This window comes from Bos indicus, chromosome 8 (assembly GCF_029378745.1).
Source record: "Bos indicus isolate NIAB-ARS_2022 breed Sahiwal x Tharparkar chromosome 8, NIAB-ARS_B.indTharparkar_mat_pri_1.0, whole genome shotgun sequence".
Lineage (NCBI taxonomy): Eukaryota > Metazoa > Chordata > Mammalia > Artiodactyla > Bovidae > Bos > Bos indicus.
The window spans coordinates 102,833,248-102,859,340 of NC_091767.1; the positions used below are offsets into that span (position 1 = coordinate 102,833,248).

The 26,093-nt window shown below is 44.6% G+C and overlaps 1 long non-coding RNA gene across 6 annotated transcripts; it reads right to left on the minus strand.

The window, feature by feature from the left end:
* Positions 1–1,072: 1,072 nt before the first annotated feature.
* LOC109563377 (uncharacterized) lies at positions 1,073–24,961 on the minus strand. Of its 6 annotated transcripts, XR_011568208.1 has the most exons (6): positions 24,867–24,961; positions 22,553–22,664; positions 16,029–22,065; positions 11,245–11,386; positions 6,908–9,312; positions 6,488–6,820 (listed from the first exon to the last, which is right to left on the minus strand). It is a non-coding gene; the product is annotated as an uncharacterized lncRNA (long non-coding RNA). The 6 variants fall into 6 exon arrangements; XR_011568211.1 differs by lacking the exons at positions 6,488–6,820; positions 6,908–9,312 and adding an exon at positions 1,073–3,324; XR_011568210.1 differs by having other exon boundaries at positions 6,488–9,312; positions 16,029–16,303.
* Positions 24,962–26,093: the final 1,132 nt, after the last annotated feature.

A 26,093-nucleotide genomic window follows, 5' to 3' on the forward strand; every position in this document is an offset into this window, starting at 1 on the left:
TGAGGTGACCTTGGTGAGGGGCACACTGCCTGCACACCGGGACCCGCCACGACTCACTGCCAACCTAAGGGTCACTTCCTTTCACTAACCCTCATAATGTGAATTCAAAGTTTCAACTCAGCCTATTTACCAGCTTCCTTTTTTAAAGCTATGCTATCAGCTTTCCTAAGATTTATTCATGGTTTAGTTTCAAATTTTCTATTCTCGACCTCTTAGGCAACTCTCTGGGTCTTGAAATCATTCAGCATCAATTTTATGACTTCCCAGTATAAACTGTCCAGCCCTCCATGACCCACAGAGGCCTCCGGCTGCATGTGACATTTTAAATGCTAACTTGGGGGTTCTTGTCTTAAAGGGAGGAGGAATTAAGTTCAAATTGTGGCTCTTTAGAAATACATAAAACATGAGCTGGGCTCTTAATGGACAAGTCACCTTCTCACAACCTCTGCCAGGCATGGTTGGGGCAAGCGATTGACTCCCCTCCTCTTTTCAAAATCAAGAGTAAATATTGGTTTACCCTTAACCAGTATGAGTGCAGGCCAATTCTTGTTGCAAGAAAACTGCAGTAGGTGCAAGATGGAGCCGTGGTGGGACCTGTGATCCTTGTATTGGAGCTTGTTGGGCAAAGGAGCACTCTGTAGGTGAGGTGGCCTTGGCTCTGGAAGAGTCCTTCAGCCAAAGGAAGAAAGCTAGAGGTGCGGAATTCCAGGAATCTGGAGTGCTCTTGCAGGCAGGGACATCCCCCTGTGTTCGTGTGTACAGTATGGTGCTGATCACGCATTTTCTGAATGCTTTTGGTTTATCCAAAATTCATGATGGACCCAATCTGGTTCAGAAAGTTCTCCCAGAGAGGATCCTCTTGAGGACACAGGTGATCCAGCTGCTTATTTTTTTAAAATTTTTGGCCATGTGGCATGTGGGATTTCAGTCCCCCACCAGGGATAGAGCCAGGGCCCCCTGCACTGGAAGTGCAGAGTCTCAATCACTGGAAGGCCAGGGAAGTCCCTCATCTGACTGTTTAGAAACAAACACTGAAATTCTAGTTGGACTCCAGCTTGATATTAAAGCATAGACCTTGAGGCCAGGTTGCCTGGCTGTGCAAACTCGGGAAAACTATTTAACCTCTCTGTGTTATCTGTAAAAATGAGAATAGAAATAATAATACACCTCCTTTAGAGAACTGTTGTGAGGATCAAATGAATTAATTTATTTAACAAGAATTAAAAGAAATGCAACAGTATTTTAAAAATTAAGCCAAAGAGTAGCAAAATCTCATGCTAGGGACCCTCCCTTGAAGTGGCTTATGGCTACTGAATCTCAGTGACCGTGCTTATGCTTAGCTGTGTCTGGCTCTTTGTGACCCCATGGACTATAGCCTGCCAGGCTTCTCTGTGCATGAGATTTTTCAGGCAAGAATGCTGGAGTGAGTTGCCATTTCCTCCTCCAGGGAACTTTCCTGACCCAGGGATCGAACCTGTGTCTCCTGCATTGTGGGCAGATTCTTTACCTGCTGAGCTCTCGGGGAAGCCCTTCAACAGACTGGGGCCACATTGAATCAAATTCCCTTACCTACAAGAATTTTTGACTTTGGTGGAAAATCTTAAGACACCTGCCTTCCCCTCTAAGCACCACGGAGAGCTTGATAGTCTTAATCATCACGGTGTAATTCATGGGCAGAGAGTAAAATGCTCCAGTTCCTAAGATGCCCTGTCCACCTGCTCATAGACGCTGGAAACCCCACTCAGCGCCCCTGCCTCTCCTTCTAGGCTCGAAACACAAAGTATTCCCACGCCAGGCAAGGACCTTTTGCTATGAGCTCTCACACAGCCTTATTTTTCTGCTCTGTTACCCTCATCCCACTTGTATTCACTTCCTCATTTTTTGCCTTCCCTCTCAGGCTATGTGGGGCAAATTTATATGTCGACCTGACTGGACTACAGGATGCCCAGACATTCGGTCAAAAGTTACTCTGGGTGTGTCTGTGAGGGTGTTTCTGGGTGAACAGAATATCTGAACTGGTAGTCAGGGAAGAGCTGTCTGTCCTCCCTAGTGGGGATGGGCCTCAGGCAGTCTGTGAAAGGACTGAACAGAACAGAAACTCTGACCCTTGTCCAGTGAGGGGTGCTCCTCCTGCCCAAATGCTTGAGCTGGGACTTTTTTTTCCCCTTGCCTTTGACTTTCAGGAAGGAACTTATACCACGGTCTCTGGCTTGCCTATCTACAGATCTTGGACTTCTCAGTCTCCATAATCACATGAGCCCATTTCTATAATAAATCTCCTCACAGATCTACATATACAGATCTTCCTCGATCTGTCTCCATAAACCCATCGTAAGCTGAAAATATTTTAAGTCAAAAATGCATTTAATACACCTAACTTAGGTGGCGCTAGTGGTAAAGAACCAGCCTGCCAATTCAGGAGATGTAAGAGACTAAAGGGACCTAACATTCAAGCATGCAACTTACCAAACACCATAGTGTAGCCTGCTGCTAAGTCACTTCAGTCGTGTTCGACTCTGTGCGACCCCATAGATGGCAGCCCACCAGGCTCTGCTGTTCCTGGGATTCTCCAGGCAAGTACACTGGAGTGGGTTTCCATATCCTTCTCCAGTGCATGAAAGTGATAAGTAAAAGTGAAGTCACTCAGTCTTGTCTGACTCTTTGCAACCCCATGGACTGCAGCCCACCAGGCTCCTCCGTCCATGGGATTTTCCAGGCAAGAGTACTGGAGTGAGGTGCCATTGCCTTCTCCAATAGCATAGCCTAGCCTGTCTTAAACATGCTCAGAACACCTAATCAATACACTGGTCAATACATTTGACCAATACAGCTGGTCAAACTCATCTAACACAAAGCCTATTTTATAATCATGCGTCTCATGTAACGTATTGAATACTGTGCTGAAAGTGAAAACCAGAATTCTTTCCTGCATCCAGACTGGCTGTAAGTGTGCGGGTTGTCTCGCCCATGGTCGAGTGACTGACGCGGAGCTGTGACTGCTGTGGAGCTGTGACTGCCGCTGCCCTGCATCACGAGAGAGGATCTTACTGCCGATCACCAGCCCAGGAAGAAATCAACATTCAGAATGCAAAGTACATTTTCTACTGAATGCATTTCGCTTTCGTACCATCAAAATATTTAACTCTCATAAGTTTGGGACTGTTTGTATGTATATATACTTCTGATTGGTTCTGTTTCTCTGGAGAAACCTGACTAATTCAGGCTGTATGTTTAGTGAAAACAGCTTAAAAAAAAAAAAAAACTCTCCGTGCCTCAGTTTCCCCATCCTTAGAGCCTAGTGCAGGGCTGGCGTTGAATCAGCATCTGTGGAAGGAAGGAATGCCTGAGTGAGAAGGGGCCCTTGTGGCAAAGCCACACCCCTGAACCCTCAGCTCTTCCAAAGCTCCGAGGGCAGCGTTCACAGGACCTGGAGGTTGGTAACTTTGACCTTTGGATCTTTTTTTTTGGCTTTTGCTTTTCTTTCAGCGTCCTTCTCTCTACCCTCTGGATCCCTGGGCTCCCAGGTCTTAAATCTACTCCCCAGTTGTGATCCATTCCACATGCTAATCCACAATGATATGTGAATTATAAGCATGCCTTCAATGGATGAAGAGTTCATGGTGGACATAAAGTATTTCCCCTGATGCTTGATGTGGTGGGAACTCGACTGTTATCTGTGATTACTGAGTGGCATGGGAATCCTGAGAACAAGGATTAGCTTCATTTTATAGAAGTGGCTATCCAGGGTCAGAGGCTTGGGTGGGGTGGATCTGGGATTCCAGCCACCATCTATGGGACTCTGAGTTCCAGGCTATTCCCAGAGCTTTCACGGCAATTGGGTCATTGCTGCCACATCTTTACTTCTTTCCCTAATAGAATTATACATCTTCACGCCTGCGTGGCTTTGCGGCAGGCTGAGGGCACTGCCCCATCCCTGACTTTGGGTTTGGCCATGTGACTTGGTTTGGCCAATGGAATGTCAGCAGGTGGTGTCTGTGCAGAGATGAATGTGGATGGATGTGCTGATGTGGTCTGGCCTCTTCTGCTTCTCTGATCCATCATGAGAAGAAAACACTCCTAACAGCTGCTGATCCAAAAGTGAAAGAAGACAGTGAAGTCGCTCAGTCGTGTCCGACTCTTTATGACCCCATGGACTGTAGCCTACCAGGCTCCTCCATCCATGGAATTTTCCAGGCAAGAGTACTGGAGTGGGTTGCCATTTCCTTCTCCAGGGGATCTTCCCAACCCAGGGATGGAACCCAGGTCTCCCACATTGCAGGCAGACGCTTTACCATCTGAGCTACCAGGGAAGCCCTTTGGATCAGGGAACCTGATCAAAGAGCAGACTGATTCCAACCCAGTGCCTGCAGTAAGCCAGGCCAACCAGAAACCTGGAGTACAGCCACACCAGTCAGTCTATGCCTTATGAACAAGAAAAGTGAATGCTTATTGTCATAAACAGCTGAGTTTTCGAGTGAGCTGTTACACAGCACCGGTACAGTAATTGCTGACTGATACACTTCCCTACATGAGTATCTTTAAAAATGGTTCAAGTGCCGGGGAAATGGAGATAACCCAATATTTGGGTCCCTGGAAAAAGTGTCAGGATGTTACTAGTCTCTAGTGAAATGGCCTTTTTGCTTTGGCATAAAGGAAACTTCCCAGCTTTCCCAAGTTGTCAGGATCATATAAATATTTCTGGCTTATGAAATACGAGTGGAAGTGGCAGGTGGCCCTTTCAGGCTATGGAAGAGCAGTTTCAATGCAAGTCATGGTTCTCTTGCCCTCTGCTGAAGGAATCGTGGTGGGTTCAGACTGACATGGGAACCACCAGATCAAAGCAGCCTGTATCGCTGAGTCACTTCCTGGGACCACAGAGGATTTTCACGAGCAGGAAATAAGCTGTGTAGTGTTAAGGCACAGAGATTTGGGGGTTGCCAGTTACTGCTTAACCCATCATCCTAACACACAGAGAGAGCAAAGACTAGGGGGGCTACAGCTGCAACCTGCTGAGAACCCCAGTTCCAGTTCTCCCTAGTGAGTGAGCAAGTCCCTGTGGCCAGCCTGCTCCAAGACCCAGAACAGCCCCATCCCTCTTCTTCAGTTTGCTCAACGGCCACACGGGGGTCCACTGACCTGCCTAGGACCATGATATGGTGGCCCCTTGGCCTGCAGCTGACCCTCAGGTGGTGTGAATGTATTCTGTGGGCACTCGCCCTGGCAGGGACGGAGCTGGTGCTGCAAGCAGGGGCTCTGGGTGTCGAGGGTGTGACTTCATTGGTTTTCATGAGGTCTCTTTATGCAGGGAGCTGGGGGACTGTGGGCTCACTGCAACACTTGACAATTGGGAGTCATTCACTGCCCGGCCTTTGCATGAAATCTGCATTGCAAAGCCAAGTACAAAGAACAGGGCATTTTTGTGGCTGGGGTCTGGCTGGCACCACCTTGCCTGCCTTGGTTGGGGTGGGACAGTTGTCTCTGCCCTGCTGACTCTTGGGCAATGCTACAGACAGACAGAAAGGGTAAACTTGAGGGTGTTCTGTAAATTGTAGCATACCAGGGGCTGGATTCTCAGAAATGAACACAAGATAGATCCTGCTTTCTCACTGCTAGGAAGCTCATCAAAGAAAGAGATGACCCACCACCTAAGGCAGGAGAATGAACTTCGGGATGCAGAAGGATGGAGAACTGTCTGCAGGGGCATCAGAGAGGACTTCCTGGAGGAAGGGAAGTTGTAACGGATTCTGAGGGGCAGATCGAATACGGGGAGGAAGACTGGGGACAGTGTGAGATAACATGTGTGTGTACTGGTGTGCATAGGAAAGGCCAGGGAGGTGGTTGACCCGGCCTCTGCTGCTGGGGTAACTGCAGGAGTTAAGAGCAGGGGCCCTGGGCAGACTAACGTGGGCTTAAGTCTTGGCACCATCATGACCTCTTGCTCTGTGACTTTGACAAGTCACTTCACTTCTCTCAAATCTGGTGTTGTTGTTGTTCAGTCGCTCACCCATGTCTGACTCTTTGCGACCCCATGGACTGCAGCATACTAGGCTTCCCTGTCCACCATCTCCCAGAGCTTGCTCAAGCTCGTGTCCATTGAGTTGGTGATGCCGTCCATCTCATCCTCTATCATCCCCTTCTCCTCCTGCCTTCAATCTTTACCAGCATCAGGGTCTTTTCTAATGAGTCTGTCCTTCGCGTCAGGTGGACAAAGTATTGGAGCTTCAGCTTCAGCATCAGTCCTTCTAATGAATAGTCAGGATTTCCTTTAGGAAGGACTGGTTAGATCACTTTGTACTCCAAGAGACTCTCAGGAGTCTTCTCCAGTATTACAGTTCAAAGCATCAGTTCTTAGATTCTTAGCCTTCGTTATGGTCTAACTCTCACATCCATACATGACTACTGGAAAAGCCACAGCTTTGATGATATGGACTTTTGTCAGCAAAGTAATATCTCTGCTTTTTAATAGACTGTCTAGGTTTGTCATAGCTTTTCTTCCAAGGAGCAAGCATCTTTTAATTTCATGGCTACAGTCACCATCTGCAGTGATTTTGGAGCCCAATAAAATAGTCTGTCACTGTTTCCATTGTTTCCCCATTTATTTGCCACGAAGTGATGGGACCTGATGCTGTGATCTTTTTGAATGTTGCGTATTAAGCCAGCTTTTTCACTCTCCTCTTTCACTTTCATCAAGAGGTTCTTTAGTTCTTCTTAGCTTTCTGCCATAAAGGTGGTGTCATCTGCATATCGAGGTTATTGATATTTCTCCTGGCAATCATTCCAGCTTGTGTTTCACCCAGCCTGGCATTTCTCATGGTCTACTCTGCATTTAAGTTAAATAAGCAGGGTGACAATATACAGCCTTGATGTACTCTTTTCCCAATTTTGGGGGGGGGGCAATAATACCTACCTTGGTTTTTCCAGTAGTCATGTATGGATGTGAGAGTTGGACTGTAAAGAAAGCTGAGCGCTGAAGAATTGATGCTTTTGAACTGTGGTGTTGGAGAAGACTCTTGATAGTTCCTTGGACTGCAAGGAGATCCAACCAGTCAATCCTAAAGAAAATCAGTCCTGAATATTCACTGGAAGGACTGATGTTGAAGCTGAAACTCTAATACTTTGGCCACCTGATGCAAACAGCTGACTCACTTGAAAAGACCCTGATGCTGGGAAGAAAGATTGAGGGTGGGAGGAGAAGGAGACGACAGAAGATGAGGTGGTTGGGTGACATCACCGACTCAATGGGCATGAATTTGAGTAAACTCCAGGAGTTGGTGATGAACAAGGAGGCCTGGCGTGCTGCAGTCCATGGGGTCACAGAGAGTCGGACATGACTGAGCAACTGAACTGAACTGAATACCTACCTTAAAGGATAAAACCATGTGCAGGGGGAAAGTCCTTAGTACTTTGTCATGTGGTTCAACCCAGCAAGGGTAGCTAATGGTAATGGCCTGGTCCAGGAGGCTTGCCTGACCCAGGGGAGAAGGACCTGGTCTCTCATTTGACAGTAGCCTTCTAGAGTAGCTGATAAACCCTATGTTGAGCCCCAGAAAGATCATGGCTTCTAGGATCAGAGATTTCTGTGTTTGGGTCTCAGCTCTGCTACTTCCCACCTGTGACATTGTTCTGAAACCTCTCAGAACCTGTGTTCTCTCATCTGTCAATGGGCTGTGTTAATATCGTGGCTGCAAGGACTAGATACCTCCATTTCATCTCAAGAAAAAGAGGTTTAATGTGAGGATATGCATGGACCTGGAGGGCAATGGAATTTGAAGAAGCTCCAGGAATGAGCCTCTCCAGCCTGCCATGTCACACATATCCAGCCTCTGGATGGGCCCTCTGTGGCCACGTGCCTGTCTGCACCAGGCACCACCAGTCAGTGGTGGTTCCGCACAAAAGAACACCTGTGTCTGTCCCCAGTAAGGAGGTGCGGAGGGGAAGCTTGGCGTTGGGCTTGGGGCAGCCTCTATGCAGGAGGAGGTAATCACCCCCTCCACAAATGGTCTTGAGGATCCTGCAACTATTAGCTGTAAAAAATTGATCAGCCCAGAGGCTGACCGTGTAAGGGTTGGGGGGGTTTAAGCAATTCAGCCCCCAAGGACAGAATGAGCCCTGAACAGACCCGGTGTAACCAAGAGACACAAGATCAGCACTCCTGGCAGAAAGGACACATGGGACCTGCTGGAAGCAGAACCTGGGGGAGGAGGGGGGACAAAGGTGGATGGGAGGACAGGTGGCTGGAAGCAGTGCTCGTTTCTGGTGGCAGAGTGCCACCAGACCCAGTGATGAGAGGTCTGGATTTTAATCCCAGCTGTGCCAGAGACTTGCTGTGTGCACTTGGCTCTGTCACTTAACCTCTCTGTACCTCATAGTCCCCCAGGTTGTAAAGCAGATATAACGCTGCCTGCTTAACTCCTCCTCCCGCACCTCTCCTCCCCACCACGCCCCCCAGCCCACCATGGCTATTACTCAACATGTACCCTGAACTTTCATGTCACATTTCCCTGCCTGAAACCAGAAGGCTGGTAGGATCTTTCAGAAGAACAAGTTAGACATATTTACCGAGAGACTTAGAGGGGCTTCATTGGTGGCTCAGCAGTAAGAATCTGCCTGCCGATGCAGAAGACACGGGTTCAATTCCTGATCCTTGAATATCCCACATGTCTTGGAGCATCTAAGCCTGCGCAACTAAACCACAACTACTGAGCCTGCGCTCTTGAACCTGGGAGCTGCAATTACTGAGCCCCGCGCCCCCGAGAGCCCGTGCTCCACAACAGAAGAAGCCACTCATGAGAACCGTGCACCGCAACTCCATAGGGTCCTCTGCTTGCCACAACCAGAGAAAAGCCTGCGCAGCAACGAAGGCCAGCACAGCCAAAAATAAAACTGTTGCTGTTCAGTTGCTCAGCCGTGTCTGACTCTTTGCGATCCCATGAACTGCAGCACACCAGGCTTCCCTGTCCTTCACCATCTTCTGGAGCTTCCTCAAACTCATGTCCATTGAGTTGGTGATGCCATCCAACCATCTCATCCTCTGTCATCCCCTTCTCCTCCTGCCTTCAGTCTTTCCCAGCATCAGGGTCTTTTTTAATGAGTCAGCTCTTCGCATTAGGTGGCCAAAGTATTGGAGCTTCAGCTTCAGCATCAGTCCTTCTAATGAATATTCATGATTGATTTCTTTTAGGATTGACTGGTTTGATCTCCTTTTAGTCCAAGGGACTCTCAAGAGTCTTCTCCAATATTACAGTTCAAAAGCATTAATTCTTTGATGTTCAGCCTTCGTTATGGTCCAATTCTTACATCCATACTTGACTACTGGAAAAACCATAGTTTTGACTACTTATTTATAAAAATAAAATAAATAAAATGATAACATTATATATATACATATATATATATACACACACATATACATATGACTTGGAGAAGCAGGTGTGTATAGGGTGTAGATAAGGCTCCAGAGTTTGGAGTCAGATACCTCCACACTCAAAGCCCTCCTCTCATACTTACCTGTGGCCTGAACCAGTCACATCAGCTCTCTGACTACCAGTCATATTCCTCTCATAATGTTCTGCCAATGACTGCCTTGCAGAATTGTTGTGAAGTTTAAAAGACATAATACAGAGTACATGTCTGGCTTACAGTAAGCACTTAATAACTGTGGCTACTATTATTATTGTTGTTGTTGGTAATACAGCAAGGTGAAGGCCACTTGGACATCTTAACAACTGGTACCAAAACCCTCTTAGGGAGGGGACCGTGTTTGTTTGGGAAAATGCCCTGCGAGGTCCTGTCATGGAGGAGGACACCCTGTGGGTGTGAACTCAGCAGAAGACGAGGCAGCTGCTCTGTTGGAGGCGTGAGAAGGCATCTGTGGTTCTGATTCCGAGGTGAGGGGGCAAGGAGTGATGAGGGAGGGGACACAGATGGGGAGAGGTGCTGAGACAGTTCAGGGAAGGTGAGTGCAGCCCTCCGTGGGAGAGCCTGGACCCATGGTCCTGATGGGGAGGCCCCGTGCTCCACTTTTATATGCTCACCTGCCCTCCACACAGGTGCCTCCTCTGTCCCCAAACTTCCTGGACTTAGGAAACTCTACTGTGCCATGAGCAGAGAATCAGATAGAGATGGGGGTGGAACTCTGTGTGGGGACAGGGGACAGGCTTTTACAACCCTGATAAGTGGTGAAGATCAGCAGAGGCAGCATGGATGCCCCAGAACTCAGTAGAATCTTCACTTAGCTCTGGGCTTGCATGGCTCCTTCCTTCTACCTCTTTACAGGATGAAGCCAAATTTACCCTGAGAGTAAGGGGGATGCAGCTGAGAAGGGTTCTATTGGTGTATCTGTGTCAATGGCAGTAATACGTATATTATCGAATCACTGAATGGGCCAAGTCCAGAGCTAAGAACTCTTACATACGCATATGTTCTTCTGAATCCTCACAACCCCCCTCCAGGAAACCAAGTTCAGAGTTTAAGTGACTTGTCCAAGTCAGAGAGCTTGTCAGTGAAGGGAGCAGGCTTACGCGTTGGCAGAAGAATTCCAGAGCTGGCCCTTGTAGTCACTACAGTGCCTGGAGCTGGCTCTGTGAATGGACAGCCAATGCTCCAAAAATAGAAAGGCAGGGACAGACACAGGGCGTGACTTTGTACATGTCTATACAGGCACACCTTTGAAATGCTGCAGGTTTGTCTCCAGAACATTGCAATAAATAGAATATGGCAGTAAAGCGAGGCATATGGATTAATTTTGGCTTCTCAGTACAAACAGAAGTTATGTTTATTCTATACTCTGGTCTAATAAGTGTGCAATAGCATTATATGTAAAGAAACACTGTACCTAACTTAATTTAAAAGTACTGCTGTGGAAAAATGGCACCAACAGATTTGCTTGACACAGAGTTGCCACAAACCTTCAATTTGTAAAAAATGCAAAATCTGCAAAGCACAATAAAGCAAACTGCAATGAAGCAAGGTATGCCTGTATACATTTTTTATATGACACCTGTCATTTCCATGGGCAGAGAGAAGACTGATATATGTAACTGAATAAAACTTTACAAATTCCATAAGACCAGAACACTTAATGCAAATTTGAAAGTCTGACAACAGAATGACCAAAATATTTGTAGTATATTTGGCAAAGAGCAAAAAGCCCTTGTAAATTAGTAAGAATGAAGATGAAAGGGTAAGGGATGTGAAAAGGCAGTCTGAAAAATATGTGGCCAATAAATGTACAAAAATACTCACCTTTTCTAGTAATAAAATACATTCAGGCTAAAATAACCTTTTCTTCTCCCACCAATAGTCCCAAATTAAACACACTCAGTATCAGTGGGGGTAGATGCAAAGGGGAGCTCCAGGCTGAGAGCAAATGACTGGTCCACCTGTTCTGGGGATAAATGAAAGACAATACATCAAAAGTCTTAGAGTCATACCTTCTCCTTTCAGCTGGCAATTCTACTACCTCATCTTTATCCCAGGAAGATAATCATGGAGGGAAGCAGATATCCAAAGACAAGAATATACATTACAGTGTGTTTCTTTTTTTATGATGACAAAATAAGTGAAAACAACCTAAATCTCTAATAGTAGGTAATTGATAGTGTAAATTATAGGATATTTGCACAATGGGATAAATCCTTAACAGCCATTAAAGTCGAGAGTGTAAATGTAGTCTTAAGAGAACAAGGTAAGATATTTTAATTTTATTATTTAGATAAACAAAACATATAAGAAAATTGTGCTAAGTGTGACTCCATTTTGTAAAAACTCAAAAATCTATAAATTTGCAAAGGAAAAATCTAGAATATGTGTACTAAAACATCAATATGTCTTTCTGGGAAACGGGATTTCTGGTGATGTCAGGGTTTTTTATTTGCTACTTATGATTTGTTTTTTCTCTAAAATATCTCATTTGCCTCTAAAAACATATCTAGACCAACGAAAGTAATAAACAGATGATCTTGCAGGACATAGACACAACAGAACTTATAGGGAAATTCACAACTTTAAACAACGCTATCATTAAAAAGAGAAAAACAACTTTAAGGACTAGAAAAAGGTGGGGGGAACAACCCAAAGGAAAATGGTAATAATAATAAAAAACAAAGATTGAAATTAAAGTAAATAAATCAGAGAATCAAAAAAAAATCTGTGGAATTAATAAATAAAACAATGAATTAGCTCTTTAAAAAGATGAAGTACAAACTTCTGGTAAATCTAATCAATGGAAAAAGGAGATGCAATTAAAATGGAAATGGGCATAACCATCCAAACAAAAGAGATCAGCCTAGGTAAGGAAGAGTCATGATAGTCAATGGGTCGTGTCCGACTCTGCGACCCCGTGGACTGTAGCCCCCTAGGCTCTTCTGTCCATGGAATTCTCCAGGCAAGAATACCAGAGTGTGTAGCCATTCTCTTCTGCAGGGGATCTTTCTGACCCAAGGATCAAACCTGGGTCTCCTGCATTGCCGGCAGATTCTTTAACATCTGAGCCATCAGGGAAGCCCTTAAATCATGCACAATTTCATACTCATATATTAAAAACATATTAATGAAAATGCCTCATTTTCTACAAATACATCGATGACCGTGGACATCCAAAGACGTACTTCACTTGTAGGACTAAAGTCAGGCACCAAGGAAGCTCAGGCAGAATGAACCAGCTTTCCTGTCCAGTTGTCCTGGGAGTCAGCTCTTGACAAAATAAAAATTAATCAAATAAATAAACAGAAAGAGAAACTTCTGCCAGAAGCTTGATCAAGCATGTCAAGATTAGTCTCAAAATATTATGAAAACGCATCAGGGTTGCTGGATGAGAGGACATCATTTGACAGAGGCTGCAATTTTCTTCCAAGGCACAAACCAGCTCAGCCATTTCTGGGGTGCTGGCTCCCCCTAGGGCCTCTTGGGTCATGTGTGGCCTCTTTTGCTCAATGAGGTTTAAGACCTGAGAGCATGCTTCTAGGCAAGGCTTGTATATCCAAGCACATTTAAGTTCTGGTGAAGTTCCAGCCTTTAACAGTGAGTCTTCTTCTCCTGGAAAGCCCCTGAGTTGAGGACCATTGATATTATGGGCTCCTTCATGCTTTACTGATCATGAACTTGACCCCCAAGAAGCACTGTGCCCTGAGTCTCCCAACACCTTTATGGATTAAAGTAAAACCTGAAGGGTGTGGGAGTTTCCGTGTACATTCTTTGCTCTGACATTTTCTAACTTAATCTGGGTCTTCTGTAAATATGAACAGATGTTCATAATCATAACTGCAGAGTAAGTCTTAAAGTATGTCTTTTTTTAACATCTATTTATAGGAAGCTGTTGTAGACACCAAAACCCAATGATGGTGATCAGATGTTACCTAAGCATGTAGACGGCTGCCCACCACACTGTATTTGCTGGGAGAGAAATGTTAATTTGTCAATAACCATTTTTACTGAACAAAGACTATTCCAAAATATAGAACCAGAAAGGAAATCAAAGGGAGAATTTGAGTTGGGGCCTCCGGATCTAAATCTTCCCTGAAAGTTCACCTCATTCCAAGCAACCTGAGGTAAGAATCTTGGGTCTTATTCCCTCCTCCCATTTCAGCCCAGCCAGGAGCGCCGTGTGGATCCACAGGGTGTCAAACTGCTAGAGGCTGTGAAGATGGGGGTCTCTGCCTACAGGTGAGAGACAGAGACCCCCTGAACTCCTCACTGAATGAGTATAAATGACCATCTGGGGTGGGGATGGGGCTTCACTCGGGCCCTTTGCTAGGTTCCATGAGTCAGGGTTCTCCAGTAAAACAGAACCAATAGTGTGTATGCATGCATGCGTGTGTGATACAGATACAGAGAGATTGATTTTAAGGGATTGGCTCACAAGATGATGGAGGCTGCCATGTCCAAAATCTGCAGGGCAGGCTGATAACCTTTGAACTCTACTGGCTGCCTCAGATGAAGGATTGTGGGTGCTCAGGGAGGGCTCCCTGGGGGAGGTGGTGTGAACCAAAGGAAGTGACAGCTAAGAGGACTGAGCATCCACCTGATCGAGGCTCTGCATGTGGAGAAGGACGTGGATGGGCAGAGAGAACCGGGGACAGCATCATGGATGGTGTTTTGGCAGGAGCAAAGGTGGGGGTGGGAGGGTTAAGCATGCAATGGACCAGGTACAATGGGGACAGTGAGCCACCTACGTGCAAGGACTCGTGAGGACCGGGAGCCTGCTGGATGGCCGAGCTGCCATCCCCTGTCCCTCCATCCCTGCTTGTTCCTTTGCTCCAGGGGCTGGGATGTGTGAGTCCTCCTTCTTGGCTCCTCTAGCTTTGGCATCTGACACACTGACCCACATCACAGGCAACTGCATATTCCATTCCAGCTGCCTTGGCAGGGCCTGCTGGCTTCACGGCTGCCATCACCAAGTCTTTCACTTGGGCAAACAGACAGGAAACCACCCCAGCCAGAGCTCCATGCTCCCTGACCTACTGAGCCTGGCTGGCCTTCTCCACTGAAGTTTCCTCAGAGCCCAGACCCTGATCTGGAGGCCCTCCCCTGTCTCTGTGTCCAGCCCAAGTGAAGTGAAAATGAAAGTGAAAGTCACTCAGTTGTGTTTGACTCTTTGTGACCCCATGGACTATACAGCCCATGGGATTTTCCAGGCCAGGATACTGGAGTGGGTAGCCTATCCCTTAGTCCAAAGGATCTTCCAACCCAGGAATCGAACTGGGGTCTCCTGCATTGCAGGCAGATTCTTTACCAACTGAGCTACCAGGGAAGCCTAGCCCAAGGCAGAGGTAATGGTTCTGGACCCTTGCAGGCTGCCTTCACAGGTGTATCTGCCCATCCCCACCTCTGGAACTCTCATGGCTCCTGCCCTGGGGTCTGCAGACTGGGCACCGAGGTGGTGACCCCTGGAGAAGGTGGCTTATGGTGGGATGGGCAAGATTTAAAAAGGTGAAGGGAGGAAATTAAGGAAGAGAACGAAGGAAAGTGAGTGAGGTGTGTGTAGGGACCAGGAATCAGCCACTCCTTTATTTAATCCACAGACTCTCTTGAGTAAGTACTGAGGCCAGGCTGTCCACAGGAGGGAAAGTACATGACCGGACTCTAAGGAGTGGCAAAATAAAACTGGGGCTTCCTTGAGGGACCACTCTCCCCTTGGTTGTTCCCCAGGCGCACGTCCACTCCTGAGTGTCCAACATGGACCTCATCATGCTTACCTCCTCTTTTGGGTTCCCTGTCCCCATGAATGTCACCACAGAAACCCAACTGCTGGAGCCAAAAATGTAGGCCCTATTCCTGACTTCTCTCTCCCTAACTCCTGGCATCCAGCGCTTTGGTCTGTCCTGCGGAGTTGCCCCTCTGAACAGCTCCACACGTGTCCACTGTTCTTGATTTCCCTTTGCACACGTGTCCTCTGAAAATACCGCTCATAAATGCCAAAAGACAGAAACAATGCCAGTGCCCAGCAGCAGATGAATGAATGAACACAATGTGTCAGATCCACACAACAGAATATTACTCATCCATGAAAAAGGAGAAAGTGCTGGCATGTGCTTCAACACGGATGCGGCTTGAAAACACTATGCTAAGTGAACAAAGTCAGACGCCAAAGGTCACGTATTACATATTCCGTAAACGTGAAATATTGAGACAAAAGCGTATTAGTGGTTGCCAAGGGCAGGGGAAAGGGGAGGATGAGAAGTGACTGCTTAATGGGTACAGGGTTTCCCTGTGGGGTGATGAAACGTTTTGAAACTAAATGGAGGTGAAGCTTGTACTATACTGTGAATGTGATTAGCGACCTGCACACTGTAAAATGAAGGGGCTCCCCTGGCAGTCCAGTGGTTGAGACTTCGCCTGCCAATGCCGGGGGTGCGGGTTCAATCCCTGGTGGGGAAGGTAAGGTCCCAAATGCCTCGAGGCCACAAAAACAGAATATAAAGCAGAAGCAATATTGTATGTAACAAATTCAATAACAACTTTAAAGGAAATGGTCCACATTAAAAAAATCTTTTTAAAAGGTGGTGAGTTTTATGTTATGTGAATTTTACCTCAGTCAAAACAGGCAGGAAGTAGGGTGGGTCAGCCTGTGGTGTCTGGCGATCTCCGTCTTCCCATACTGCCTCTCACGCAGACAGGATCCTTCCAGCCCGGGTCTTTCCCACAGAGCCACCATCATCTCGTCGTCTTTGTCCCTTGCAGCCTTTTTCTGTGTGTGCGTGGCAGGGCAGGAGTGAGGGGATCGTCTCACATTCTGAATCCTCCATTTCTCCGGGTCTGCTCATCAGAATTTGGCCGGAACTCTTGCCCTAGGTACCAATTACTTCTGCCAGAGGTGTGTGAATATTTATGATTGCTCATATGCTTCCTGTTTACCATGTCAGCAGCACTGTTAGCGTTCGTGCTGATAATAAAAACTCAATTTATAGTAAAAACAAGCATTTTGTGGTGGAATTGGGTTTTAAGGATCCTATAAAGGCTTTGTGGAAGATTTATTTGAGCCTTGTAAATGTCTTGCCCCAGGGTGAGACTTCAGAGCCTTCAAACAGTTCATTTTGAAGGATTTGGTTATTAGAAAACTTTTATAGTGTCTTTAATTTAATGGGAGAAGAATAACAAACTGAAAGGCTTCCAACAATAATGGATTCCTGATAACTGGAAGGTCTTCCTACCCTCAATAGGCTCAGTGGTGGGAGACCTGGGTAGCTAGGAGCTGGGAGACCTGGGTGCTAGCTTATTCAAAGGCTAAGTAATTGTAGATAAGCCTCTTCTCCTCTCTGGGCCTCACTTTTCTCTTCTGAACTGTCTGGGGATTGAAATTTTATGTAATGAGAACTTTTGATCCCATAACACTTGTGCCCGCATGCTCAATCGTGTTCGACTCTTTGCAACCCCATGGACTGTCGCCCACCAGGCTCCTCTGTCCATGAAAGTTTTCAGGCAAGAGTACTAAAGTGGGTTGCCATTTCCCCCTCCAGGGGATCTTCCAGACCCAGGGACCGAGCCGGAGTCTCCTGCATTGGCAGGCAGATTCTTTACTACTGCACCACTTGGGAAGCCCTTTGATCCCATAATCCCATTCTAAGGAAGTTTTCCTGAGAGGGGAAAAATTCAACCAGGGCAGAAAGTTATATGACTAAAATTGTTCAACACAGTACCGTCTATACAGACAAGAAAGCAGAAGTTAAAAAAAAAACAAACCCAGAAATGGAAGTAGCTAATTGAATTATGGAACAATTTATGAGAGAATAATAAACTGACAATAAAAAATAGTAATTGCCATATATAGGTCCCCTCCCTAAACCCCAACACAACACCATCAAGACTGGGATGATGCTCATTAAAAAGAAACAATGGTTATTGGCAGATGATGGGATTATGGTTGATTTTTTTTTCTTCATACTTTTTGTGTATTTTTCAAATTATCTGTCACAAACACGTATTACTTTTATAATCAGAAAAAAACAAATGTCATTGAGACATTTTTCATAATTTCATAAAGAATATGTGACAAAGAAGAAAATGCTTTAGTTATAATGTGAAATGAGAAGGAAATAGAACATGAATGAATATTCAGATTGCAACTGAGTTGAAATGGTAACAGGTCAAATCCCTGAAAACCATGTTGCCTAATTATCAATTCATCTAATAACCAATTCTCTGAAAATTCACCCATATGCCTGTAGGTGTTTTTATATCTATTCAATTATCATATTCTTTTTCATTTTATCATCTTTTGACATGTTAAGTATTTGTTATCTAATTGTCTAAGGGTACTTCTGGTAATTTCATTTCTAAGAGTTATTTTAAACATTTGAACCATCCCTTGATTATGGGATTGTTTTTATCCTTGTGTGTGTAATTTGTTCCTTAATCTACTTTTGAATAATTTAAGGACTTGTTAGGATGTTTGTTAAAAATCCTTTCTTCAAAATTTAATATTTCAAATGCACTTTTCAATGGTACCCAAGGCACTAAGTACAATCAATTATAAAGCTTCCTTTTGACTTGATCCTTCACTAGAATCCCATCACCAAGGTTGTGGATCAAGAAAGATATGAATGTCTTAAAAGATAGAAATATCACTTATGAAATGCTGACGATTTAATCAGTGTAAACTGTCAAAAAGATGGAAAGGAAGAATAAGATATCCAAATGGATTTAACAGCATCAAAAGGTGGGTGAATTCCTCTTAGGGAATGGCTGTAAATAAATACATAGAACCCAAGGGAAATTGAAACAATAATACTATGGTAAAGTGATGAAATTTTGGTGTTTTTATTGAAAATTCCTAAACCTGTTCAACAAAGTACCATCTACAAAGGCAAAAAAGTGAAAGCTAAAATAAAAAAATAGTAATTTCCGTGTATAGATCCCTACCCCCACCCCAAGCCAGTTATCACCAAGGCTGGAATCATGTGGATTAAAACCAAACAATGATTTTTCTTCTCTCCCTCCCTCTCTGAGAGAAAGCATCTCAGTATCTTATTCTAATTTTTCTCTCAGCAATATGATTTCATTGAAAAAACACTGATGATTGGAACTTATGGCAAGTTTTGTGTTCACTTGTCATTTCTTGTGTGAAAGGAGAGGTCCATTGTTATTCATTGTCTCTGTTACGTGGACATTCTTGTACTGCTGAGCCAGATGATGGATACAGGTAATGTGACTTTTAGAAGGGCCGCAATAAAGCTGAATTGCCTTGCATAAGAAAGGGAAAGGGGTTAAGGGTACAGCAGCTGGGGGGCTAGAGTCCAATGCTGGGAAGACTGAGAGGGAAGGAAAGAGTCCAGGAAGGAAGCAGGCCTTCCTAGTTGATCACGATGCTGGAGAAGGCATTGAGGAGGGTCTGTGGGATTTGTTAAGCTGTTAGCAGCAGAGTGCACAGCAGGCTCTGTCGCTCTTTCTCCTACCACGACATCAGCAACGTCCGTTTGTCTCACAAATCCTCTGGGGTGAGTGGAATTTCTCATGATAAACCTTGAACTTTGGGGTTTCACCTCAAGATTGGCCCAGTGCAAAAATCAGGGCTTTCCATAAAGAAAGCCTAGGTGTGTATTGTGTGTGTGCTCAGTTGCTCAGTTCTGTTACGTCTATTTGAACACCTGTGTGTGAATATACCAAAAAAGGAGAAATGAGGGAAGAAATGGGGGAGAAAGAGAGAAAAGAAAGATTTTTATAAGAAAAGCTTTATACAGTCCATGCTAGTTTAAAATTGAAAGTATTCCATTTAATTATACTTGAATTTAACCACAGAAAAAGAAATGGGATGGAATTTATCAGATAAACATTTCTTCAAAAATGATGAGATTTATTGCTAAAGATTCCTCTAAAGAGATTAAAGCTATGAAAAACTTTAAGTGGTCAGAACCTTTGTTATTTTCTTTTAATTAAATCAGATAGTCTTCGGCTATTAATTTGTTTATTTGATCCCTGGTTTTTGGAATTACATTTATTTATTTTTTTCTTTCTTGCCTTTGTTCTGTAAAGTTTTCTACATATTGTTCCCCATTTTGCTCCTGTTGATTAGGAAGCATAGATTTTATTTATATTCCTTTAGTGGCAACTTTTTTAGGCTCCAAAATCACTGCAGATGGTGACTGCAGCCATGAAATTAAAAGACGCTTACTCCTTGGAAGGAAAGTTATGACCAACCTAGATAGCATATTCAAAAGCAGAGACATTATTTTGCCAACAAAGGTCCGTCTAGTCAAGGCTATGGTTTTTCCTGTGGTCATGTATGGATGTGAGAGTTGGACTGTGAAGAAGGCTGAACGCCAAAGAATTGATGCTTTTGAACTGTGGTGTTGGAGAAGACTCTTGAGAGTCCCTTGGACTGCAAGGAGATCCAACCAGTCCATTCTGAAGGAGATCAGCCCTGGCTGTTCTTTGGAAGGAATGATGCTAAAGCTGAAACTCCAGTACTTTGGCCACCTCATGCGAAGAGTTGACTCATTGGTAAAGACTCTGCTGCTGGGAGGGATTCGGGGCAGGAGGAGAAGGGGACGACAGAGGATGAGATGGCTGGATGGCATCACTGACTCGATGGACGTGAGTCTGAGTGAACTCCGGGAGTTGGTGATGGACAGGGAGGCCTGGCGTGCTGCGATTCATGGGGTCGCAAAGAGTCGGACACGACTGAGTGACTGAACTGAACTGAAGTGGCAACATTTAAAAACTTAATGTGTGTATTTAATATCTGATTTCTCTAATACAATCTGAAATTATTCAGTATCTCTACTCATCTTTTGAGAAAGTCAGGATGTTTGCACACTTTTTCACATTGTCAGTCTCATTATTACAGTCTAGGTCCTTATTTTCACTTCTCTGTTTAAATACAAGACATGATGTGATGATTATTATATAGTCAATAATTAAATTTACTAACCTATTTTACCTGTTTCTATATTCATCATTTTCTTTGAATTCTCCTCTTTGATTGCAGACTTCTTCCTGATGCAAAAGTCAATGGCACCCCACTCCAGTACTCTTGCCTGGAGAATCCCATGGATGGAGGAGCCTGGTGGGCTACAGTCCATGGGGTCTCGAAGAGTCGGACACGGCTGAGTGACTTCACTTTCACTTTTGACTTTCATGCATTGGAGAAGGAAATGGCAACCCACTCCAGTGTTCTTGCCTGGAGAATCCCAGGGATGGCGGAGCCTGTGGTGGGCTGCCATCTACGGGGTCGCACAGAGTCGGACACGACTGAAGCGACTTAGCAGCAGTAAACAGTCCATCTGGGGGAAACATTTGTATTTTACCCTGCTTATGGAATGATATTTTAGCTGAGTATAGAAATCTAGGGGTTGGTAGTTATTTTCCTCAATGCTGTGTGAGCTTTGAGCTAAGTCAAATAAAGGCAGTCTTTTAAGTGGAATCTTTTGAGCAACCACTAGACAGGTTAAATGATGACAGTCCTCTGAGATCTGAAGAATCTTCAACCCTGTTCTTCTGCCCTGGTGGCTGTCAGGCTGCTGGTGTTTACTATGACCATAGGCTGTTGATTTTCATGGTTACTGTGGAGCTGCAGAGTGTGAGATGGGACTAGGGCAAATTAAAGTGCCACAGCACTTGCTCTTCTTAGCAAGAGTAAGATGTTTCTCTTGGAGAAATGATCCTCAGAGTGCTGCAAGCCTTTAATTAACTTTCAGACTTCTGAAAAAGTTTATTTCGAAAATGTTCATTAGTTTTCTCTTTGCTTTTATGGAAAAGAAAACTTTTGGAAGCCATTACTCTGCCATTTTTAACTGATATCACTTTTTCATGCATTTTAAAAAATTTTGATTTCCAGGTTGATCTTGAATAAATCACTTTCTCTCTCCTAGCACTCCTCCCTGCCTAATAGTTGTGTGGCTGTCTCCATCTTACCTCTTGAGACCCTTAGTTCAGAACCAGCTCTTTACATCAGCAGCCTGGGGCTCTAACCCAGCAATAAATATTTCAGATGTTTCCACCGAGTCAGCAGCTTGACTGAGGGAGGTCCTGGTTGTAAGCCTCTGTTTTCCCCTGCTTTTCTGAGCTTGCCATTTCATGTGAAATGTAACCCTTGGAAGCTGACACATACTTTTTCAGCTTCCTTTCAAGAGTAGAAAGTACCCCTCCAAACTTCTGATGTGGAGCAAAGAGCCTGGCTCTGGTGCCCCGCCTCATGTTGGAGGCAGTTACTTTCTCTTATATCCTAGGATCCAAATTATGCCCTATCCCCCAGTTTGTTTCCCAGCCGTGAGCCCTGGATGCTCACTGTGACATATTTCTCTTCCTGCTTTTCATTTCTAGTCCACGAAGATGTCACTCTTGATTTTGAACAGGGTTATGTCTCCACATTTTCTCTCTTGTTGTTGTTCAGTCACTAAGTCATGTCCGTCTCTGCGACCCCATGGACTGCAGCACACCAGGTTTCCCTTTCACTATCTCCTGGAGTTTGCTCAAACTCACGTCCATTGAGTTGGTGATGCTATCTAACCATCTGATCTTCTGTCATCCCCTTCTCCTCCTGCCTTCAATCTTTCCCAGCATCAGGGTCTGATGAGTTCGCTCTTCACATCAGGTGGCCAAAGTACTGGAGCTTCAGCTTCAGCATCAGTCCTTTCAAGGAATATTCAGGATTGATTTCCCTTAGGATTTCCTTTAGGATTCTCTCTTATATTTTACTTATCACCCCACTCCAGTACTCTTGCCTGGAAATCCCATGGACAGAGGAGCCTGGTGGGCTACAGTCCATGGGGCCGCTAAGAGTTGGACACGACTGAGCGACTTAACTTTCACTTTTCACTTTCATGCATTGGAGAAGGAAATGGCAACCCACTCCAGTGTTCTTGCCTGGAGAATCCCAGGGACATGACTGATGTGACTTAGCAGCATTGTTGCTCTGTGTCTGGAGCAAGAGAATTGGAGGTTGTTGGATAGATAAGGCATAAGTGAACAATGTCATCTTGACTCAACAGTGTGTAAGAGCTGCCATCATTTACAATTTTAAACTATTTTCAATTTGAGAGAGTACCTATTGACCCTCTGCCTTGATATACAAGGAGATTAGCCTAAAATGATTAAAAAAATAAATGACAATACATACCACTGGTGTGCCTGAACACTGCCGGCAGTACTCATGAGTCTGTTTCTCTGGCAAAACTACTGCTGCTGCTTTCAAAAACCAACATGCCAAGCATATATCTTGATTTTGCTTTCTAGGAAAACACAGAAATAAGGCACCAATCATCGTAACAAGGACTTTTTCCTTTTCTTTTGTCAGGCATGTTTTATGAGCGTGAAGAAGTGGCTCTGTGGAGGATAGCAATAATTCCCAGAAAAACTATGATTCCATCCAATTATATTTGTAAGCATATGTACAAAACTGGATGAAAAAACTATAATATCCGATTGGGTAAAACTCCACTAACTAGAAGTTTAAGGAATGTATTAGCCTGACCCAATTCGACTAAATTTTAGCCCATGTCTACAAGGTGCAATTTGTAATCCTAGGCATTGCGTGGATTACAGAAGTGAATGAATACCATTCTTGTACTCCAGGAGAGGGAGAGGAGAACTTAACTTAAGGGCATGCACTGTGATCTATGCGTATAACTCTCACTCAAGTTATTTCTGAGTTCAAGCCCAAGGATCAGATGCTGCTGATGACCCCTGAATATTTAAGAAAAACTTCACCATATTGTCTAAGGCCCAATGGTGCAGAAACCATTGATGGCTTTATTTGAAATTTCCCCATTGGTTTTATGGATCAACTCAATGTTCCAGACATGGAAATATTAATAAGCAATTGATTAGGCACATTCTAAAGGGTACAGAAATTCAGTTATTTTAATGGTGCTATCTAGAGAGGCTGCAGGCAGAGTTCCAGGGAAACCTGTATGGTTTGGGCCCTGCCAGCCTCTTTTTGTCTCTCCCCACTCTTTCTCCACCTCAAACTTAACCCCAGACATACCCAGTTACTTTCAGGGGTTCCTCTAGCTTTCATTCGTGTATCTACAGTGTTCTCTCTACCTGGAAATGTATCCTTGCCCTTTCCTCTTCCAGGAAGAGCCTTCCCTCACAGAACAACGAAAAGCGCCAGTGTTGACTGAAGCCATTCTGGTGGCACATGAAGAGACCAAACAGCAATAGTTTACATAATGGTTAATAAGTGAAAGCGGAAGTCGCTCAGTTCGACCCCATGGACTGTCCGTGGAATTCTCCAGGCCAGAATACTGGAGTGGGTAGCCTTTCCCTTCTCCAGAATGGTTAATAAGGGGCTCTGCTTTACAAAGTTGCCTGTGGTATTGATTCCTCCTAGATTGTTCTGCAGCCTGAGGACACATCTTTTGTCCCCATGACACAAGATGACTCATTGTTGGTCACTGTTACATGAGGAAAGGCTCCCAGGAAGACGGGCAGGGATGAGGCCCCCTACATGGAAAGGACTAGGGAAGGAAGTGGCCACCCACTCCAGTATTCTTGCGTGCAGAATACCATGGACAGAGGAGCCTGGCGGGCTAATGTTCATGGGGTCACAAAGAGTCGGACACGACTGAGTGACTAAGCACACATGGATAGGAAGATGGGCAGCTTGGGCAGATCTCCCTGTTTTAAGGGCCTGAGCTAGAAGTTGCACCCCTGACTTTCATTTACATCCCCTTAGCCAGAACTGAGTGACATAGTCATACTGAGCTGCAAGGGAGGCAGGGAAGTGTCATCCTCATTCAGGGAAGTCTCTATTATCATGAGAGAGAAAGAGAGGACTGATATTGGGGAATGACTGGCTGTGGATGAAGGCTGTGAGAACAGAAAGACCCTGGTGGATGAAGATGGAAGCTTGACTACTCCAGTGAGAGAGAAGGTTACATCAAAGATGGACAAAAGGCAAGAAATGTTGAAAAAGTAGGAGCCAGGTCACATTGAACTGGAAAGTGTTCCTATATCCATATTTTACTCATGTAAATCTTCCCATCCAGAGTGTCCTAATATTTCTTTCCTCACCTCTGGCGGCCCAATTTATGCTTGTTCACCCCATAGAAGCCTCTACTTGCAGCCTGAATCTCAGATGTATATGGAGACCCTCCTCTCTGGTCTACTAACTGAGCTAAAATGACTTTAGTAATCTTTTATGGATGCCTATGATAGACAGATGCTTTACACATATATTTCATTTTTTTCCCACAATTCCCTTAGTGGAGTTTTAGGGGTTCAACAAGAAACATTTCCCTCTTTCCCTTCCAAAATGAGGGCCAATTGAGAAACAAGATTCAGGAGAAAGGCCAATGGAGACCAATGTTAGGTTTTTACTGATAAACAGGAGAATGTGTCTTTATCTTCACACCTCTGATCAAAGAACTTGCCAAAAATCTTCCCTGCATCCCCACCCCCCTTTTTAGTTTAAAGTTGGAACAGCTTACCTCGTGGTAGGTTTGGGCTTCAGAGTCACCTATTTACTCAGCACTTCTGCCTTGCACTGGTGTGGAGCAGGGAGACAATAAAAGAAACGGCCTCTGTCATGCAGGCTTTTTAATAAATTAGCTCCACCCACTGAGAACCTAGCCCAAAGGCTGTTACTCCATAATCATTAACTCCTTCCTCCCCTGGAGAGGATGGGGCGTGGCAAAAATATCACTCCCTTGGCATTCTGTCCATGTGGAAACACGGTGGGAGGAACAAAGCATCTGTCGTAACAATTCCTAATAGAAAAGTTGTTTTGTCCACATTACAGACCAGGATGCCAGTGCTGTGAGAAATCCCACAACTTGCTAGGGCCCACCATCTGTCAGACGGCAGAGTATTTTGGAACCAAGTCTAGTTCCAGGCTCGGACTTTTGGTCACTAGCTTCAGCAGCTTGTAAGGTCTTTGAGGGAAACATTACAGTAAGTATCTCCACATTTCCAGCAGCGCCTAACAAAGTATTTATTAAAAGACTCATGGCAGGGTTTAGTGTAAAGGCCTGGGGGTTTTGGCCCAGTTTGTTGCTTCTTTGTCTCATGTTCAGCCAAGTTTCTTGACCAGGACAATTCCCCAGGAGCAGGAACCAGCAATGCTGCCTGGGGACCTTTTAGGCTCTGGTTGTTCCTTTGTTGCGTTTATAGTTTGAAGCACTTTGTGGTACTTTTTCGAAATCCACTTTCTCCCTTAAGTCTCCTACTACCCTGAGAAAGGAAAGATAGAGTGGGGAAGAGATTCGCCTAAGGGCAGAAAAGGATTAAGGACCACATGGAGTTCAGGCTTGTGGTATAGTTGGTAACCCTTCAAACAAATGTCCGTAAATATTTGGCTAACATCTATTTCAATAGGGGAAGAGAGACTTGCTTTATATTAATAGAAATTGTAAAGAAAAAGAAACTTACTTATTTGTAAGTGGTGTCAACATTCTGAAAAATACCAGCCAAACATTCCAAATATTCTCCACTTCTGTGTGGCTATTTTACTCTCCTCAGGTTTTCTTTTGCGATTTGCTAAACTGTAAAACTTTTTGGTAGGTATATTAGAGGGTTTTATATTTAGATAATTAAATGAACTGTTTGCTTCCTGAAAAAGCCCAACTATGTGGAAAAGACTTTCACAGAATTGTAGGCCACTGTGACCCGTCCACTGAAGACAGGACTGTGCTTAGGAGGGACATTTTATTTTTATT